Here is a 10807-nt window from a genome sequence, read left to right on the forward strand (position 1 = left end):
GGAAACTGAAGCAGGGGTCCAATCCCAATGTCGGGGCAATTGTCTGAGTCAGAGGAGAAACATTTAAGGCTGAGAGTGAAACAGCTGATTTGCGGCAGCCTAAATGGAATGAGAATCAGACAGTCCTTGCCACAGTCATACATACCCCAGACAGGGACGCAGGTCCCCTGGAAGGCAAAGCAGCTAGGAGCTGGAGTTTAGGGATTGTGGAGCAATTCCAGAGTGAGGGCTGCTGTTGACTGAGGAGAGATGGATCAAGGGAATGTGAGGGAGGAGACTGTGATGGGAAATGTCTGTGAAGGAAAGCAGGGCAGCCATGGAAGCAAGGCGATACTGCTGAGTCATGTGTAGGGGGTGGAGCCATCACCATGGCCTCTCTTCCCCCACAGGCCAGCATCAGCAGCTGAACAAGAGAGAGGCTGGGCCATCAAATGCCTGACATAGGGAACTAGAGTAGGACCCCACCCAGAGTGCTCCTTTAAGTGCCTGACACGCTAATCTATAGAGTAGGACCCCAGTCGGGGGGGACCCTCTAGGTGCCTGCTGCACTGAACAGAGAAGGACCCCAGGCAAGGGAGCCCTCTAAGTGCCTGCATGGGCAGAGCTATGGAGAAAGACTGGCCAAAGAGGCCTTCTGATCACCAGCTACCAGAGGCTCGAAAAAGACGCTGGTAAGAGCCATAACTCCTGTGGCGGAGACAGTCCCTGTCCCTGAACACTTGGTGCCGCCAAGGTCCCTGCCAGCCAAGCAGCGGCGTCACCTTCACGCTCAACTCTCACTGGGGCAGAGCTGCCACGGGCAAAAAATTCTCGCTTCTATATGTGCAGGGTCACTTCTGTAGTGTCTGACTCTTTGCGACCCTATAGACTGTGGCCTGCCAGGCTTCTCTGTCAGGGAGGGGGGTTCTCCAGGCAAGAATACTGGAGCGTATTGGCCAATACACACACAGACACACACACACAGAAGTCGCTCAGTTGTGTCTGACTCTTTGCGACCCCATGGATTGTAGCCCACCAGGCTCCTCAGTCCATGGGATTTTCCAGGCATAAATACAGGAGTGGGTTGCCGTTTCCTTCTCTGGTTGCCAAACCCTTCTAGAGCACTATATTTCCTGCTGCCCTAGCTGCCATCTCCCCTCAGTATCTGGTGCTGTCAGAACCCCTGCAATCCAAGGAGCTGCATCACCTCCACACTGGCCCTCACAGGGGCAAACCAAGTCCTCCAGGGAAGCCCCAAGAGCAAACCCCAGTGGACGACCCACATGCAGAGGTGGAAATAAAACCCAAATTGAAACCAAGGGCAGTGTGGGTAAGGCAGAAGACTCAAAACCTTCCCACCAGCTGTACAAGCTGCAGAATAAATCCATATGATCAACTGGGCAGACTCTGTGTCTATGGAATATATAAATGGTAATTGAGAGCTCCCATAAAAGAAAACACACTAGTTCTGATAGCTGTGGACATTGGAGGTGAGAACACACAGGAATAGGACCAGAATAGAATATGAGCTACCCTCACAGCGGGTCCAGAGATCAGCACAGTGTTGGAGGGCATCCTAGGGAAGTGAAGTAGACTGTGACTCCCAGTGAGGAGAGGGACTCTGACAGCAGTGACTCAAGAAAAACATTTATTATTCTTATGTTTTGATTTGTTCTGTACATTCTTTGGAGAAGGCGATGGCACCCTACTCCAGTACTCTTGCCTGGAAAATCCCATGGATGGAGGAGCCTGGCAGGCTGCAGTCCAGGGGGTCGCTAAGAGTCAGACACTACTGAGCGACTTCCCTTTCACTTTTCACTTTCATGCATTGGAGAAGGAAATGGCAACCCACTCCAGTGTTCTTGCCTGGAGAATCCCAGGGACGGGAGAGCCTGGTGGGCTGCCGTCTATGGGGTCACACAGAGTCGGACGTGACTGAAGTGACTTAGCAGTACATTCTTTTTGGAGAAGGCAATGGCACCCCACTCCAGTACTCTTGCCTGGAAAATCCCATGGATGGAGGAGCCTGGTGGACTGCAGTCCATGGGGTCGCTATAAGTCGGACACGACTGAGTGACTTCACTTTCACTTTTCACTTTCATGCATTGGAGGAGGAAATGGCAACCAACTCCAGAATTCTTGCCTGGAGAATCCCAGGGACAGGAGAGCCTGGTGGGCTGCCGTCTATGGGGTCACACAGAGGTGGACATGACTGAAGCAACTTAGCAGCAGCAGCAGTACATTCTTTTGGATTTTTCTTTTCCTTTTCCCCCCGCCTCTGTTGTAGTTCTTGATTTTATTGGCACTATGAAATCTAGTTAAGCTTTTGAGCTTTTTTTGCCCTCAGTCACATTTTTATTGTTCTTATAAACCTCTGCCTCTATGTTGGGCTTTTGCAGTTCTGTGGCGTTTTCCTCCTTTTTTTTATTTTTTTTTTCTTTTCATCATTTTAATTTTTAAAACTTATGGTTATTTTTTCTACATTTACTCCTTTGTTTGCTTTTCCTACTGTTCTTTTCCCCTTGAAGTTAATCTTTAATGTATATAAATCTTCTTTATCTACCTCTATTTAACTATGCATCCAGCAGTGATCTGCTGCAGGGGGGAGAGGCTCTGGTGTGGCAGTGTCTGCATGGGACCTTTTGAGGGAGGTCCCCATTATCTTTATTCAGTTCAGTTCAGTTCAGTCGCTCAATCGTGTCTGACTCTTTGCGACCCCATGAATCACAGCACACCAGGCCTCCCTGTCCCTCACCGACTCCCGGAGTTCACTCAGACTCACATTCATCGAATCAGTGATGCCATCCAGCCATCTCATCCTCTATCGTCCCCTTCTCCTCCTGCCCCCAATCCCTCCCAGCATCAGAGTCTTTTCCAATGAGTCAACTCTTTGCATGAGGTGGCCAAAGTACTGGAGTTTCAGCTTTAGCATCATTCCCTCCAAAGAAATCCCAGGGCTGATCTCCTTCAGAATGGACTGGTTGGATCTCCTTGCAGTCCCAGGGACTCTCAAGAGTCTTCTCCAACACCACAGTTCAAAAGCATCAATTCTTCGGTGCTCAGCTTTCTTCACAGTCCAACTCTCACATCCATACATGACCACTGGAAAAACCATAGCCTTGACTAGATGGACCTTTGTTGGCAAAGTCATGTCTCTGCTTTTGAATATGCTATCTAGGTTGGTCATAACTTTCCTTCCAAGGAGTAAGAGTCTTTTAATTTCATGGCTGCAGTCACCATCTGTAGTGATTTTGGAACCCAAAAAAATAAAGTCTGACACTGTTTCCACCGTTTCCCCATCTATTTGCCATGAAGTGATGGGACCGGATGCCATGATCTTCATTTTCTGAATGTTGAGTTTTAAGCCAACTTTTTCACTCTCCACTTTCACTTTCATCAAGAGGCTTTTTAGTTCCTCTTCACTTTCTGCCATAAGGGTGGTGTCATCTGCATATCTGAGGTTATTAATATTTCTCCTGGCAATCTTGATTCCATCTTGTGTTTCTTCCAGTCCAGCGTTTCTCATGATGTACTCTGCATGTAAGTTAAATAAACAGGGTGACAATATACAGCCTTGACGTACTCCTTTCCTGATTTGGAACCAGTCTGTTGTTCCATGTCCAGTTCTAACTGTTGCTTCCTGATCTGCATACAGATTTCTCAAGAGGCAGATCAGGTGGTCTGGTATTCCCATCTCTTTCAGAATTTCCCACAGTTTATTGTGATCCACACAGTCAAAGGTTTGGCATAGTCAATAAAGCAGAAATAGATGCTTTTCTGGAACTCTCTTGCTTTTTCCATGATCCAGCGGATGTTGGCAATTTGATCTCTGGTTCCTCTGCCTTTTCTAAAACCAGTTTGAACATCAGGAAGTTCATGGTTCACATATTGCTGAAGCCTGGCTTGGAGAATTTTGAGCATTACTTTAGTAGCATGTGAGATGAGTGCAATTGTATGGTAGTTTGAGCAATCTTTGGCATTGCCTTTCTTTGGGATTGGAATAAACACTGACATTTTCCAGTCCTGTGGCCACTGCTGAGTTTTCCAAATTTGCTGGCATGTTGATTACAGCACTTTCACAGCATCATCTTTCAGGATTTGAAATAGCTCAACTGGAATTCCATCACCTCCACTAGCTTTGTTTGTAGTGATGCTTTCTAAGGCCCACTTGACTTCACATTCCAGGATGTCTGGTTCTAGGTGAGTGATCACACCATCATGATTATCTGGGTCGTGAAGATCTTTTTTGTACAGTTCTTCTGTGTATTCTTGCCACCTCTTCTTAATATCTTCTGCTTCTGTTAGGTCCATACCATTTCTGTCCTTTATCGAGCCCATCTTTGCATGAAATGTTCCCTTGGTATCTCTAATTTTCTTGAAGAGATCTCTAGTCTTTCCCATTCTGTTGTTTTTCTCTATTTCTTTGCATTGATAGCTGAGGAAGGCTTTCTTATCTCTTCTTGCTATTCTTTGGAACTCTGCATTCAGATGCTTATATCTTTCCTTTCCTCCCTTGCTTTTCACTTCTCTTCTTTTCACAGCTATTTGTAAGACCTCCCCAGACAGCCATTTTGCTTTTTTATCTTCATTACCTCCACCATAGTCTGGCTTCAGGTCAAGCAACAGGGTGGGAACACAGCCCCATCCATCAACAGAAAATTGGATTAAAGATTTACTGAGCATGGCCCATCAGAACAAGACCCAGCATCTCCCTCAGTCAGTCTCTCCCAAAAGAAGCTTCCACAAGCCTCTTATCCTTATCCATCAAAAGGCAGACAGAATGAAAACCACAATCACAGAAAACTAACTAAACTGATCACACAGCCTTGTCTAACTCAATGAAACCATGAGCCATGCATGGAAGGTCACCCAAGATGGATGAGTCATGGTGGAGAGTTCTGACAAAACCTGGTCCACTGGAGAAGGGAATGGCAAACAATTTCAGTATTCTTCCCTTGAGAACCCCATGAACAGCATGAAAAGGCAAAAAGATAGGACACTGAAAGGTGAACTCCCCAGGTTGGTAGGTGCCCAGTAGGCTACTGGAGATCAGTGGAGAACTAACTCCAGAAAGAATAGAGATGGAGCCAAAGCAAAAACGACACCCAGTTGTGGATTTGACTCATGATGGAAGTAAAGTCTCATGTTGTAAGAGCAATATTGTATAGGAACCTGGAATGTCAGGTCCATGAATCAAGGCAAATTGGAAGTGGTCAAACAGGAGATGGCAAGAGTTAACATTGACATTTTAGGAATCAGTGAAATAAAATGGACTGGAATGGGTGAATTTAACTCAGATGACCATTATATCTACTACTGTGGGCAGGAATCCCTTAGAAGAAATGGAGTAGCCATCACAGTAAACAGAAGAGTCCAAAATGCAGTACTTGGATGCAATCTCAAAAACGGCAGAATGATCTCTGTTCGTTTCCAAGGCAAACCATTCAATATCTCAGTAATCCAAGTCTATGCTCTGACCAGTAATGCGCAGAAGCTGACATTAAATGGTTCTATGAAGACCTACAAGACCTTCTAGAACTCACACCCAAAAAAGATGTCCTTTTCATTATAGGGGACTGGAATGAAAAAGTAGGAAGTCAAGAGATACCTGGAGTGACAAGCAAATTTGGCCTTGGAGTACAAAATGAAGTAGGGCAAAGTCTAACACAGTTTTGCCAAAAGAACACACTGGTCAAAGCAAACACACTCTTCCAACAAGACAAGAGAAGACTCTACACATAGACTTCACCAGATGGTCAATACCAAAATCAGACTGATTATATTCTTTGCAGCCAAAGAAGGAGAAGCTGTATACAGTCAGCAGTCTTGTATACAACAAGACCAGGAGCTGACTGTAGCTCAGATCATGAACTTCTTATTACTAAATTCAGACTTCAATTGAATAAAGTAGGGAAAACCACTAGACCATTCAAGTATGACCTAAATCAACTTTTATGATTATACAGTGGACATAACAAATAGATTCAAGGGATTAGACCTGATAGACAGAGTGCCTGAAGAACTATGGATGGAGGTTTGTGACACTGTATAACAGGCAGTGATAAAGAACATCCCTAAGAAAAAGAAATGCAAAAAGGCAACATGGTTGTCTGAGGAGACCTTACAAATAGTTGAGAAAGAAAGAGAAGCTAAGGGCAAAGGAGAAAAGGAAAGATATACCCATTTGAATGCAGAGTTCCAAAGAATAACAAGGAGAGATAAGTAATAAATGCAAATAAATAGAAGAAAATAATAGAATGGGAAAGACTAAAGATCTCTTCAAGAAAATTCAAGATACCAAGGGAACATTTCATGAAAAGATGGGCACAATAAAGGACAGAAATTGTATGGACCTAACAGAAGCAGAAGATATTAAGAGGTGGCAAGAATACACAGAAGAACAATACAAAAAATACCTTCATGAACCCTATTACCATGATGGTGTGATCACTCACCAAGAGCCAGTCATCCTGGAATGTGAAGTCAAGTGGAACTTAGGAAGCATCACTATGAATAAAGCTAGTGGAGGTGATGGAATTCCAGTTGAGCTATTTCAAATCCTAAAGATGATGTTGTGAAAGTGCTGCACTCAATATGCCAGCAAATTTGGAAAACTCAGCAGTGGCCACAGGACTGGAAAAGATCAGTTTTCATTCCAATCCCAAAGAAAGGCAATGCCAAAGAATATTCAAACTACCGCACAATTGCAATCATCTCACACGCTATCAAAGTAATGCTCAAAATTCTCCAAGCCAGGCTTCAACAGTATGTGAACTGTGAATTTCCAGATGTTCAAGCTGCACTTAGAAAAGGCAGATCAAGCTGCCTTTAGAAAAAGCAGAGGAACCACAGATCAAATTGCCAACATCCATTGGATCATTGAAAAGCAAGAGAGTTCCAGAAAAACATCTACTTCTGCTTTATTGACTATGCCAAAGACTTTGACTGTGTGGATCACAACAAACTGTGGAAAATTCTGAAAGAGATGGTAATACCAGAGCACCTTACCTGCCTCCTGAGAAATCTGTATGCAGGTCAAGAAGCAACAGTCAGAACTGGACATGGAACAGACTGGTTCCAAATCGGGAAAGGAGTACGTCAAGGCTGTATATTGTCACCCTGTTTATTTAACTTATATCAGAGTACATCATGCAAAATGCCGGGCTGGATGAAGCACAAGCTAGAATCAAGATTGCTGGGAGAAATATCAATAACCTCAGATATGCAGATGATACCACCCTCACGGCAGAAAGTGAAGAAGAACTAAATCAGAGCCTCTTGATGAAACTGAAAGAGGAGAGTGAAAAGTTGGCTTAGAACTCAACATTAAAAAAATGAAGATCATGGCATCCAGTACCATCGCTTCGTGGCAAATAGTTGTGGAAATAATGGAAACAGTGAGAGACTTTATTTTCTTGGGTTGCAAAATCACTGCAGATGGTGACTGCAGTCATGAAATTAAAAGACACTTGCTCCTTGGAAGAAAAGCTATGACCAACCTAGATAGGATATTCAAAAGCAGAGCCATTACTTTGCCAACAAAAGTTCATCTAGTCAATGCTATGGTTTTTCCAGTAGTCATGTATGGATGTGAGAGTTGGACTATAAAGAAGGCTGAATGGTGAAGAATTGATGCTTTTGAACTGTGGTGTTGGAGAAGACTCTTGAGAGTCTCTTGGACTTCAAGGAGATCCAACCAATCAATCCTAAAGGAAATCAGTCCTGAAACTCCACTACTTTGGCTACCTGATGCGAAGAACTGACTCACTGAAAAGACCCTGGTGCTGGGAACGACTGAAGGTGGAAGGAGAAGGGGATGACAGAGGATGAGATGGTTGGATGTCATCACCAACTTGATGGACATGAGTTTGAGCAAGCTCCATGAGTTGGTGAAGGCAGGGAAGCCTGGCGTGCTGCAGTCCATGGGGTTTGAAAGAGTTGGACATGACTGCCTGAGCAAGTGAACTGAACAAAACTGATCTACTATTCTTTCTTTCTTTTCTTTCCTCTTAACATATTTGTTAGTTTTATTTTCATGGCTTTATTCCCCACCTTGCTTTAGTTTTGTTTTCTGGTTTGTGCTTTAGTTAGTTTTGTTCTTAACTGGTAAATATAATTTTTTATTTCCTTTGTTCGCTGGGTCAATCTACTGTACTTTATTTTTGTTGGGCTGTTTTGACCCTGCTCATGGGTATATATGTATATGTGTATATTCCATTATTTTAATTATTATTTGCCTGATTTTGTAACTGCCATTTGCCTGGGGTTCATCTTTGGTTTCTCATCTTTGGATATTTGTTTTAATCTCACTTAATGCCATAACAAATCACTTGTGGTATCTTCATTCCTGACCAGAGATCAAGCCCCAAGCCTTTGGAGTGGGAGCACTGGCTCCAAGACCCCAGACTATCAGAGAACTAACCCTAGGGAGTATCAAATAGTGAGAACTCACGCAAAGCAATCCAGTTGAATATAAGACCCAGCATCACCCAACCACCAGTAACACCCTGTGGTGCTACTAAACAACAAACAAAACAAAAATACAAACCCAGTCATCAGCAGACATGATTACCACCTCACTCAGCCTTGCCCATCAAAGGAAAAACAAACAAACACTTAGCACAAATCTCATCCTATACCAAGCTTACACAAACCAGTCGACCAACCATAGGAGGGCAGAAACAAAAAGGAAGAAAGAATTCAACCTTCTTCAAGGAAAGAATTGAACTTTCCTTGAAGTCTGGGAAAAGGAGACCTCAAGAACAATAAGTTAACAAAAATAACAAAAAGACAGAGAAATACTACACAAATGAAGGAACAAACTATAAACACAAAAGTCCAAATAAATGAAGAGGAAATAGGCAAACTACCTGAAAAAGAATTCAGAATAATGATAGTAAAGATGACCAAAACCCTTGAAAACAAAATGGAGAAAATGCAAGAATCAATTAACAAAGACCTAGAAGAATTAAAGAGTAAACATACAGAGACAAACACAACTACTGAAACTAAAAATACTCTGGAAGGAATCAATAGCAGAATATCTGAAGCAGAACAAATCAGTGAGCTGGAAGACAAAAAAGTAGAAATAACTTTTGAAGAGCAGAATAAAGCAAAAAGAATGAAAAGAACTGAGGATAGTCTCAGAGGCCTCTGGGACAATATCAAATGTACCAACATTCGAATTATAGGGGTCCCATAAAAAGGAACCTCAAGATAGCTGGCATCTATATGGGTCTCACGGAGAAGGCAATGGCAACCCACTCCAGTGTTCTTGCCTGGAGAATCCCAGGGACGGGGGAGCCTGGTGGGCTGCCATCTATGGAGTCGCACAGAGTTGGACACGACTGAAGCAACTTAGCAGCTTAGCAGCAGCAGAAGAAGAGAAAAAGAAAGGGTATGAGAAAATTTTTGAAGGGACTATAGTTGAAAATTTCCCCAACATGGAAAAGGAAATAGTCAATCAAGTCCAAGAGGCACAAAGAGTCCCATACAGGATAAATCCAAGGAGAAACACGCCAAAGATACATACTAATCAAACTAACAAAGACTAAACACAAAGAAAGAATATTAAAAGCAGCAAGGGAGAAGCAACAAGTAACATACAGGGGAAACCCCATATGCTTAACAGCTGATCTTTCAGCAGAAACTCTGCAGGCCGGAAGGGAATGACAGGATATATTTAAAGTACTGAAAGGGAAAAATCTACAACCAAGATTACTGTACCTGGCAAGGATCTCATTCAAAATTGATGGAGAAATAAAAAGCTTTTCAGACAAGCCAAAGTTAAGAGAATTCAGTACCACCAAATCAGCTTTACAACAAATCTTAAAGGGACTTATACAGGCAAGAAACACAGGAGAAGAAAAAAGATCTACAAAATCAACCCCAAATAGTTAAGAAAATGGCAATAGGAACATATATATCAATAATTACTTTCATTGTAAATGGATTAAATCCTCCAACCAAAAGACACAGACTGGCTGAATGGATACAAAAACAAGACCCATATATATGCTGTCTATAAGAAACCCACTTCAGACCTAAAGACACATATAGACTGAAAGTGAGAGGATGGAAAAATATATTCCATGCAAATGGGAAGCAAAAGAATGCTGGAGTAGCAATCCTCCTATTATACAAAATAGACCTTATAATAAAGAATATTACAAGAGATAAGGAAGGACACTACATAATGATCAAGGGATCAATCCAAGAGGGAGATAACAATTGTAAATATCTATGCACCCAACATAGGAGCACCTCAGTACATAAGACAGACATAAAAGGAGAGATTGACAGTAACACAATAAGAGTAGGAGACTCTAACACCCCATTCACACCAATGGACAGATCATCAAAACAGAAAATTAATAAGGAAACACATGTCTTAAGTGATACCTTAGATGAGATGGATCTCATTGATATCTTCAGGACATTTCCATCCAAATGCAGAAGAATATACCTTCTTCTCAAGTGCACATGGAACATTCTCCAGGATAGACCACATCTTGGGTCCCAAATCAAACCTCAATAAATTTAAGAAAATTGAAATCATATCAAGCATCTTCTCTGACCACAATGTTATGAGACTAGATATCAATTATAGGAAAAGAAAAAAAAAACAACTGTAAGAAATACTTGAAGATTAAACAGCATGTTTCTAAATAACCAACAGGTTACTAAAGAAATCAAAAGGGAAATAAAAAAATTTCTAGAAACAAATTACAATGAAAACATGACAACTCAAAACCTATAGGATGCAGCAAAAGCAGTTCTAAGAGGGAAGTTTATAGCAATACAATCCTACCTCAAGAAACAAGAAAAA

Source organism: Bubalus kerabau, chromosome 6 (genome assembly GCF_029407905.1).
Source record: "Bubalus kerabau isolate K-KA32 ecotype Philippines breed swamp buffalo chromosome 6, PCC_UOA_SB_1v2, whole genome shotgun sequence".
Classification (NCBI taxonomy): Eukaryota; Metazoa; Chordata; class Mammalia; order Artiodactyla; family Bovidae; genus Bubalus; species Bubalus kerabau.